Below are 9,106 nucleotides of genomic sequence, written 5' to 3'. Positions count from 1 at the left end.
GGTGGCCATCACTACATCTTGTGGTAGTGAATTCCATCATCATCACCACCACCATCATTTTAAAATATTATTAGTATTATTGTTATTATTAATGTAGTATCATCAATATGTATTGTACCTTACAGTGTAACAACAAGAAAATAGATCCCTGCCCCAATGAGCTTACAATATATAATTTTACACAGGAAAGGCGAGGAGAGACAAATGAACCCAAGGGCAAACAGAGGGAAAGTATTGTTAAAATTCAATTGAACACACGCAGGCTTCGTTTCAGTAAAGACAAAGGGGTAATGCCAAAGATTCACAAATAAATACAAGAATTTGAAGAGGGATTCAAATAGCATGACTAGATACAAAAGAGTTTTAACTGCAGTGATGAAGAGGGGATTTCACCAGGGGCTGCATGTGTGTGCAAATGACACCTGCTGAAATTCCCTTTTCTAGACAACTGATAAAGTTACAGCAGCCCAGTCCTCCTTTCCATAGGGTCACCCTAAAGCTGCGTTCCTGCAGCCAGAAAATGTGACCTAATGTCCACAATTAGCATTGGCTTTGGGAGTAGAGCAAATAAGTTCTCCAGAGTCACTTTTGCCACGGTCTCCCAAACATTCCACAAAGCCAAGTATGAGGAAGTGAGCAAAAAAAAATGTGGGCTGTAAGAAGCGCAGGGATCTGTCCAACGATCTTCTTCAACGCAGATGGGTTTGTTGCGTGCACACGTCCTGCTAGGGGAATTGCTTTCAAACTTTCTGTCTCCAGGAGACACTGTTCACATCAACGCTGCTTTCTGCAGAGTCTGTGTAGCAGATTCTGGAACATGTTCTATTGGGACAGAGAGTGAGTTCAGGTGGACCACCTTAGCCAGGCCTCTGGGGCTTTATTTCTCAGTGCCTACCATGAAGGGAGAATATAAATGAAAAAGGGGAGGTATCCATACGGTCTGTTTACCTCGCCGTGGCTGCACAGTGGCGTTGTGTTGTTTATATGATGCAGCCACCAATTCACGGCCACATCAAGCTTCTAACCCCGACACTGCACTTTTTCATGGCGTGGTTTTATCTCAAAAAAAAAAAATTAGTTGCTCCAAGGTCACCACGTTGTTTCTCAGTCTGTCAGTGGTGCCCTCAGTTCGGGTTCAGTCAGTCGGCATTTCTAGAAGAGGGCGTAAGTCCAGGGTGAGAACAGGAGCAGGGCGTGGGCTTGAGGAGCGAAATGGCTGTTGGCGCTGTGGTTTTTTGGCTGCCTGGTGAATTCCACTTCTACCAGCGCAGTTTATTTATTTATTTATTTATTTATTTTATTACATTTATATACCGCCCCACAGCCGAAGCTCTCTGGGTGGTTTTCAACAATTAAAATAGTAAACATTAAAAGTATAACATTAAAAGTAAACATTAAAATTAATTTTTGTGAACCTCCCAGAGAGCTTCGGCTATTGGGCGGTACAAAAATGTAATAAATAAATAAATAAATAAATAAATACACAAAATTTAAAAACCATCAAAAAAATAAAAAAACAGTATAAAAACAACAGTATCCATTTAAAAACAACAATTCTGGGGTCCATTAAAAACAAACTTAACGTTGTTAAATGCTGTTAAAATGCCTGTAAGAAGAGAAAAGTCTTGACCTGGCGCCGAAAAGATAACAATGTTTGCGCCAGGCGATCCTCATCGGGGAGATCATTCCACAGTCGGGGGGCCACCACTGAAAAGGCCCTCTCCCTTGTTGCCATCCTCCGAGCTTCCCTCGGAGTAGGCACTCGGAGGAGGACCTTAGATGTTGAGCGCAGCGTACGGGTAGGTTCATGTCGGGAGAAGCGTTCCGTCAGGTATTGTGGTCCCAAGCCATGTAGGGCTTTATAGGTTAAAACCTATAAATGGCCCATCTTAAATCTGGATCCAACTCCTGACTTGCTATGGCCAGGGAGTAACACATGCAGGGATTCCAGTAGCTACCAGGAACCCAATGGGGTTTTGCAAACTGCCCCTCATTTTGGCTTGGCAAATGTAAGCAGAGATGGCAAGTCATCATATTGGTATAATTAATGTCATAATTGATAACTAACGGCATTTTTAGAAGCATCTTGTGGGTCCGAAATAGAAACTGAATACTGGACTGGGTTGGCTTTTTGCTCTGTTCCAGCAAGCTATTTTTCTAGATCTTATTTTTGTCTAGATATAAGCCATTCGAATTAGGTTCTCATTCTCTCGCTCTCTGTTTCTTATTTAAAATGTCTAGATTATTGCTAATATTATTTATTCCTGCCCCAGAGAGCTTACCACGTCAATTTCAATAGTGTGGCAGCAATGGAGGAACAGGACGAAAGGACCACATTCAGTTGAAATCAATAGGCTTAAGCATATTGGATTGGGAATATACTAACAGAGAGCAGGAATGGGGGAAGCATTGGGAACGAGGCAAAAACCTTCATTAATTCATTCAAGTGAATGTCCATGTGAATTTAATGCTTTCGGTTTCAGATTTTTTTAAAAAAAAAATGCACAATTTTCAAAGTTGCCCTTTCCTAGGTCAGACCGTTGGGCTGTACTCCAGCACCCTGAGTGACAGTGGGTTCACACAACTCGACAACCCGCACCCAAAGTTGAGTATGGGTTGAGAGTGGGTTGTTGCGTTGTGTGAACCCAGCCATGGATAACAAACTATGGCTTGTTAATCATGAACAACCCACAGTTCACAACCCAGCAACAACCCATGTGTTCTTTTCGTGGGCTGCTCATGGTAACAAATCAAGGTTTGTTAGCACGGCTAAGTTCTCACAACACAACACACCCACATGTCAACAACAAGCCGTGGTTGAATGACAACCCATACTCAACCTTGAGTGTGGGTTGTTGTGTTTTGTGAACCCAGTAGGTTGCCCTCCAGAATCTCTTTCCCAGCTCCTCCTGCTGTCCACCTCCACTGCTGTCCACCTCCACCTCCACCGGAGGTGACAGGAACTGAACCCAGGGCTGCATGCAGATGCTATGCTCTACTGAGCTGTGATGTACATTTTCTCTTCCTGTGCTTCTCAGTCCTACCCATTTAGAAATGGACACAAAGTAAAGAGTCACTTACAATCACCAGAGCTGACAACCAGTTGTTGACTGCCCAGTTCCCCATCCTGATGTTCTGCAAGCAGCTGTGTCTTGGTTTAGGTGCTCTTGTCCCACCTTTGTCCGAGTGCTAGAGGTGGCTCGCGTTGTTCAAACTCCTTTCTGGTGTCTTCTGTCTGAGTCTCTTGAGAGGAAACAAACCTTCTTTCTTTTACTGGCTTCAGTGACTTTTTAAATCAGGGAGGGGATGTGGCACTTCTGGCCCAGCCCAACCCATCAATCTCCCTGGGATTTTCCCTGCTGGGTTATTGAAAAGGAAATAGATAGAGATTTTATCTCCTCCAAATCTACAATAAAATAAAATTAAAAAAATTCAAAATTCCCAGCCAGTTTTGCAAATAAAGGACTTGATTGGGAAAACGACTGAGTCATCATAGGTAAAATAATAATTTTGAATACTGGAATAGCTGAAGACTCTGAATGTATTTATTTCACGCAATTCATATATAGCCTACTTTGTGAACTGCAATGGCTTCTAGAGCAGCTCCCCCAAATTCTCACAACAGTAACATCACATTCAAGGCTAAGTTCAGGTGTTGTGGTTTGCTGCCAATAGCAGCTGCCCTCCTCAAGGAAATAGGAGCTGGGGGGGGTATGATGTATGAATGGGGCAGGTGCACATTGTTTACTAGGGCTGTGCTCCGTTCTGATTCGGATCGCAAATCCGGAACGGAGCGACCCAATCCACCTCCGCCAAAGGCGGATCCGAAGCGGGTCAGGGGATCTGCGGATCAAGGCGAAGCGGTTCGCCTCCATCTGGAGCTCCAAATGCAGGTAAGGGGGAGCTCATCTGGTGCTGCTGCCACAGTCCATGTGGTGATGGCGGGGGAGCCAGGTAAGGGGGGAGGGGGGCTTATTCGGCTCCCATTTTGTCCCCCCTTCCCCACTTACCTGCCTCCGCCATCTGCCACGGAGGCAAGTAAGTAGGGAAGGGGGGCAAAATCTCAATCCGCTCCTCTGGATCTCACTCCGTGGAGCGGGGGAGGGTCAGATTGACCCCAAGCGGTTCGGGGCCCAATCCTAAAGTTCCGGATCGGGCCACAAAGCGGTTTGGGGGGTTCATGCACAGCCCTATTGTTTACTTCCTCTTTCGAAAGAGGAAGTAATGGGGGACAAACGTGCAGGCAGAGAAGCAACAGTAAGCAAATGCGATTTTCCCCTGTGTGATGACGTTCAATGAGTCTAGAGGGGAAAGCGGAAGAAACTGGGTATATTTAGCTTGCAGTCTGATCTTCTGCAAGGCTGGTGTAATGGCTAGAGTGTTGGACTGGGGAGACCCAGGTTCTAGTCCCCATTCAGGCATGAAGCGCTCACTGCATGATTTTGGGCCAGTCACTGGCATTCAGCCTAACGCAGCGGAGGTGTTGCAATGATGTCTGCGTTACCTCCCAACACGGTTTTGCGAACAGCAGCCGTTAGGATGATCGTCGCTGTCTGCACTATTTCTGCCTTTCAATTCCCTCTGATAACATAGTTCACTTCTCACCCTCCTCACCGCCCGGCCTGTGCATCTATAGATCCGCCAACTTGAGGTTAATACTTCATGCATCTGATGAAATGTACCGTGTCCACAAAAACAGATGCCGTAATAAATGTGTTACGGCTTCAAGGCGCCACAAGACTCTTCCTTGTTTTTGCTTCAACAGACACAATTTACCCCTCTGGAGATGATGTGTGTGAAAGACAATGTCGGAAGAGTTCTGCCGGATCAGAAGGAAGGTTCCGTCTAGTGCCCCATCTTGTTCCCCACTATGAGTCGATGGATGCTTCTAGGAAACCCACAAGCGCAGCAAGAAGGCAAAAGCCTTCCTCTGCACCCACATATTTCGCCGCCTCAAAAACAATTGGTATAGCCATCACATCCTGCAGTTGAACACAGGCATTCTATTTAGCTGACAGTGTCAATATCTGTTAATAGGCACAGCCCGATGCATGTTTAGACAGAAAAAGAGCTTTCAACCCCAGCATGCCACAGCCAGCATGCCTAAACATGCAATGCATTGTGTCCTAAACCTGTGGTTATCGCTCTGTACACGTTAATGCTGTGGCTGTCAGTTCAATGATGGATCATGCAATGTATACGTGAAGTCGCATGAGATAAAGGGCGGCTGTGGCGATGATTGAGTTCAGGACAGTTTGCTTAAATCAATTCACAAGTCAGTTTCAGCATATGGAAATCTCAGGCTTGGGATGTGTGCAGGGACAGACTATCTCTTAAAACAACCAAAAGCTGCAAGCCAGCCCGTGTCAGCTTTCCCTCGAAGGCTGAGCATATCTTACCAGTCAACAAGACGCTCCCAATGGTTCCCGATTTCACTGGAAAGAATGGCAAGTGTTCTCTTGCCTGCGTCCTTCCTTGCATGTCGGCTCAACAAATTGGACAAGAAGGTGTAACGATAGGGCCGGCGCCAGAGCTCGGCATAATGGGGCGCCTGCTGAGGCCCACGTTCCAACAGAGGGGCCATTGCCAATGGATGAACATAAGAGCATCAGAAGAGCCCTGCTGGATCAGGTCAAGGGTCCATCTAGTCCAAGGGCTTTGCTAGACCTGCCGGGATAAGCCAGCAGGGAGGCGGGGCGACGGTGCGCTAACTTTAAAGCGCGCTGCCCAGCCTCCTAGACGGCCGACGCGTAGGGACGACGCAAGCCCTGCAGCGTTGGCCATGTTTTTGTTTTTTTTAAAGGGGCCATGTGGGGCCCGAAGCTGCCGGAGAAGGTAAGGTTTTTTTTTATTTAAGCCCCCCCCCCCATCCGCCCTCCCTCGCCGTCTCCCGTTCGTTGTCCTCCGCCATCCCCTCTCCTGCCGGTCCGGCCTTCCCTCCCCCATCTCCCCCTCCCCCATCTTCCCCCCCCGGATCACACACCCCCCCCCGGCACGATGGGCACAGCGCTCGTATGAGCGCTGTGCCAGGTCCGTGGCTTTTCGCAGCTACTCGCGAGTAAGCAAGTAGCCACAAAAAGCCATGGACCTTCCTAGACGTTTCGCTGTGAAAAAGGCGCGCCATAAGCGACGTCGCTTATGGCGCGTTAGAGAAGGCCTCAGTGCGGCCTGGCGCCGGATTCCCCTGTGCGTCATCTGGACGCACAGCAGGGAAACCGGCCCACAAAGTGTGCTAAGGCCTCATCTAGGAAGGTCCCAACACTCTGTTCACGCAGTGGCCAACCAGCTGTCAGCCAGGGACCCACAAGCAGGACATGAGTGCAACAGCACCCTCCCACCCATGTTCCCCAGCAAGTGGTCCACTCAGGCTTACTGCCCCCCCCCGGCCTTGTTTCTCCTCTTTGTTGCCGCCACTGCGTATTCCGTTGTCATATCTAAGCAACTGAGAAGCGACTGGAGCAGCCATTCGCAGCCTCCCCTTGCCTGGCCTTCTGCTGCTGGGCGGATTGAACCAAACAAGAGAAGGCAAGTGAGCGGGCAGCAGTGAGAGCAGGAAGAGTTTATTTAATAGGAATCACCAGTGCTTCTTGGAAACCACGCCCTGTAAAATATGTAGGAATTTGGAGTGATCAAGATTTGAATGGCGCGATTAATCATCAGGCCCTGTTTTATGAGGTGCAATGAAACAGAACCTTCAGTGTCAGAACCATGCGTGTGTCATCTGGTGTACCCAGTTATAAGGCCCACCATGGCCAAGCAGAGGAAGCATGGGATGGAGCAGCTGCATGTAGCTCCCACCCCCCGCATACTGTGCTGTGGAGCAAATAGTTTCCCCAAAGTTTGGGTTGAGGGAACCTTCATGGCATCACACTGAAAATCGCTTCCAGCTTTTCTCCACTTTTTCCTGGAAAGGGCTTTGGTTACATGAAGGAAACACCTGTGGAATGGCGACAGCATCATGTGTCTCAAAGGTAGAGCTGTGCTCCACTCCGATTCGGATCGCGAATCCGGAGCAGAGCGACCTGATTCGCCTCCGCCAAAGGCAGATCCGAATCGGGTCGGGGGAGCTGCAGATCGAGGCGGCGACGGAGCCAGGTAATGGGGCAGGGGGACTTACTTGTGTCCGTCATGGTCCGGCGCAAGCTTCAACTGAGGCCCAGGCCTCAAAGTGGAAGCAGGCGGCCTGCTTCCATTTTGAGGCCTGGGCCTCAGTTGACACCTGTGCCGGACCACGATGGGAGCAGGTAAGTGCACGGGAGGGGGCTTATTCAGCCCCCATTTTGTCCCCCCTTCCCCACTTATCTGCCTCCGCCATCTGCCACAGAGGCAAGTAAGTAGGAAAGGGGGAGCAAAATCTCAATCCGCCCCTCTGGAACTTGCTCCACAGAGTGGAACGGGGGAGGGTCTGATCAACCTGAAGTGGTTTGGGCCCGATCCGAAAGTTCCGGATCGGGCCACAAAGCAGTTGGGGAGTCCGTGCATAGCCCTACTCAAAGGACCTCAAACTGCTCTCCTTCCGCACCAAATCGCTCGTGTCAATTGTCCCTTGGGCAGTGCATCCTCCTACCTTTCCATGCTTCCTGATGCAGCTGAAGTTCTGCGTGAGCGTTTGGCTGATCCTCTCCGCCGGGGAAGTAAGTATGCTCCTGTATTGTTTCTAGATGTGTGCATGGATTCTTTGGGGAATTAGGTGTTCCTTGTCTGCTCCTACCGCCCTGTTGTCTTCGAACAGTCTTTCCTAACCTGGTGCCTTCCAGATGTTATGATCTACAGCTCCCACGATGCCCCACCAACATGGTCAATGGTCAGGGATGATGGGAGTTGTGGTCCAAAACATCTAGAGGAGACCAGGTTGGAGTAGGCTATTGTGGATCTTCCCAGCCAATATGTGAGTGTATTTATTTGGGGCAGATTTTAAAAGACCACCAGGATGAAAATATACATTGCTACACTCAGAGTTACATTATAATTCTTAATAACTAAAACACAGCAAAAACCTTGAACCACAGAAGGATAAAAAAACAAAAAACCTATCCCAATTTCTTTCATTTCAGACCACTTGCCTCTTCCTTCCAGAATGGGATGGGACAGGTCATTTTGAAGAATTATGACCAAAGGGGGAGAGAGGCAGAAGAAAATAGAAAATAAAAATGTGGTAATAGCAGGTTTTCAGCTCTTTTCCCTTCCCTCTTGGCAGGGATCCATGATTTATTAAAAGGCAAAACAATACTAATCAGTTTGCTAATATCACATAGCAGCAGATCTGTAATTATCTATGTAACTATAGCAAAGTTGGCTGTGTGCTCAAAGGTGAGAACCTGACCAATCTTTGCTCAGGATGGGTGGGTGATCCTAAGGCACGTATCAGAGCAAACATCATTCCTTTGAGGGGTTTTTTTTAACCAGGAAGTCCAGATATGAATCTATATATATATATAGCTCTATAGCTCTAGGCTAGATCTATTCAAATTAGCTAACTACTGGCTGGGAGCATTGAAAAAGAGTTTTCTGGAAAGCTTATGTTTGTATCAAGGGTCAAAAGTATCACCGACTATCACACACCCTGAGATTGGTGGCCATACATGCATGGTGCCTTTATGAGCAGTTATCTGGATATGGTAGCAAAGGGATTGCTCCACAGCTTTGGGTCATGCGTGCAAGGCGGGAATTGACATCACTCTTATCAGTCGAAATTGCATCAATATAAAGGGCCCCAAGCCAAGCAAGATGTAAAATTGATCGTATATGCATGGAACCAGTCCTGAAGTAAGTTTCTCCCCTCCTCACTAGAAGGAAACACCCTCAGGGTGTAAATAAATAGTCTGAAAACTTTTCTCAACTTTGCCAAGGAGCATCCACTTACCTGAAGTACCTTTTTTTTCTTCTTCTTTTTTTTGGTATTTCACTGATGGCTTTCGGAGAAAGGAGATCATAGAATCATAGAATAGCAGAGTTGGAAGGGGCCTACAAGGCCATCGAGTCCAACCCCCTGCTCAATGCAGGAATCCACCCTAAAGCATCCCTGACAGATGGTTGTCCAGTTGCCTCTTGAAGGCCTCTAGTGTGGGAGAGCCCATGACCTCCCTAGGTAACTGATTCCATTGTC

The 9,106-nt window shown here is 47.8% G+C and overlaps 1 protein-coding gene across 1 annotated transcript in view; it reads right to left on the bottom strand.

Annotated features, from left to right (window-relative positions):
• LOC134409032 (NADPH oxidase 1-like) overlaps positions 1-9,106 on the bottom strand; it is a 43,569-nt gene that overhangs the window by 15,708 nt on the left and 18,755 nt on the right. The gene's annotated exons all lie outside the window — the stretch shown is intronic.

This window comes from Elgaria multicarinata, chromosome 15 (assembly GCF_023053635.1).
Source record: "Elgaria multicarinata webbii isolate HBS135686 ecotype San Diego chromosome 15, rElgMul1.1.pri, whole genome shotgun sequence".
Classification (NCBI taxonomy): domain Eukaryota; kingdom Metazoa; phylum Chordata; class Lepidosauria; order Squamata; family Anguidae; genus Elgaria; species Elgaria multicarinata.
The sequence above is the reverse complement of the archived record's forward strand: the minus strand, read 5'-3'. Positions and strand labels throughout refer to the sequence as shown.